The sequence below is a fragment of the Schistocerca piceifrons genome, chromosome 4, assembly GCF_021461385.2.
Source record: "Schistocerca piceifrons isolate TAMUIC-IGC-003096 chromosome 4, iqSchPice1.1, whole genome shotgun sequence".
Taxonomy (NCBI): Eukaryota; Metazoa; Arthropoda; class Insecta; order Orthoptera; family Acrididae; genus Schistocerca; species Schistocerca piceifrons.
In genome coordinates this window covers 352,565,956-352,567,515 of record NC_060141.1, presented here as the reverse complement: position 1 = coordinate 352,567,515, position 1,560 = coordinate 352,565,956, and the positions used below count along the sequence as shown (strand labels likewise).

Here is a 1,560-nt window from a genome sequence, read left to right as displayed (position 1 = left end):
GTAATTTTTGCCACAATGCGTTTCGTAATTCCAGCTTGATTTTTACATTGAATTTAAGAACAAGATTCATGTTCACGTGATTTAGTCGTCAGCGACTTTGAGGGCAACTATTTGCTCTTGTTATTGTTGTACATGAAATAATGTGATGATAACGCGTATCGATGACATTAAATTAGAATATACTGTTTCATAGTTTATTTTATTAAAGTGTTATGGCGCATGACTTGGTTTATCCGTTTATTGAGATACTGACGCACAAAGGCAAGATGAAATGAACTTCTTTGTTTAATAAACCTATTACCTTCGGTATCAGGAAACACAGACTTGTTATTGAAAACTGTTACGATTGTTTTTAATGAACTTTCATAAATTTTCATAGTAATATGTTTAATAACTAGTGTCATTTCTCCATAAAATTGCAACAAAACATGTTGCCAATTACATTGAACATAAATTTGCTCACTGTACAAACAGGCTCACAATATTATAGCAGAAAAGAAAGGTGTTCTTAAAAGAAATCACCCTTTTTCTGAGCACAAGTGTGGTATTTAGTATGTGCCCATCCAACACAATTAATTAAAACCCAAGTAGAAAGATTCTGGAAGGAAAAAAGTTCCTACAGATGCATAGAGATGGTGCTACTGTAGTAAGCCTATGATTGAAAATAAAGTCGGTTGGTTGTTTCTGTAGACAAGATACATTCTAGCTGTCGGATCACAATTAATAAGCGTACTGTGATGAACATAATTTTTACTTCATGTTAGTACTATAAGATGTAACTATCGGTAATCACTTTCAGTGCATGTCACCAACTGCAGGTCTACAGTACAGAATAATCTTAAACTAAATCTTTGAAATTTGCTGTTGAATTGTGCTGCGGAGATGGATTTCAAGTCAGTAGAAGGTCTGCTGTTTGAAAATCGGTAGAGCTAATCGTTTTAAATGTTGCCAATTCCTTGTCAGTAACTGAAACATGGCGGTTTTAAAATGTATGTAATGTAGATAAAGCCACTAACATAAAAAAAAGCTGCTCTCAGATTGTGATTTCTAATCATAATCCGTTAGAAATTTGATATTACCGTTTCATGTGATATTTTCCACCACAAAAGTTTGCATTTTGCTCTATCCAGACACCTGGATTAGGCAACTTTATATTCATTTACTTCATATGCTCTCCCCCCCCCCCCCCCAATATGATTTTTAGGATTTCAATTATTATAAATTTAAACACCAAGTGATGAGGTGTTGAATGTAAAAGGTATTTAAAACAATGAGAACTCAATGGAAATATGTCATTTTGATAATCTTACGCCATCAGTTACTGCAAAGAAACAGTTGTGCATGTTGATAAAGACTGACAACTCAATGATAACCAAAGTGACTTCCAAATTTGTGTAGGATAATATTAAAAATTAAAAAATGAGTAACACTGTTTTAATATATTCCTGTTAAAACTGAGGTGCAAGGAAATTCATTATAGTATAGCATACATCAGAGTAAAATTACATGGGGTATATTGAATATTGCAATACAGTCATCTCTTCTGACCAGTAATTTCAC

At 32.9% G+C, this 1,560-nt stretch overlaps 1 protein-coding gene across 3 annotated transcripts in view; it reads left to right on the top strand.

The window, feature by feature from the left end:
* LOC124794725 (tyrosine-protein phosphatase non-receptor type 23) overlaps positions 1-1,560 on the top strand; it is a 162,754-nt gene that overhangs the window by 260 nt on the left and 160,934 nt on the right. The window lies entirely within an intron of this gene.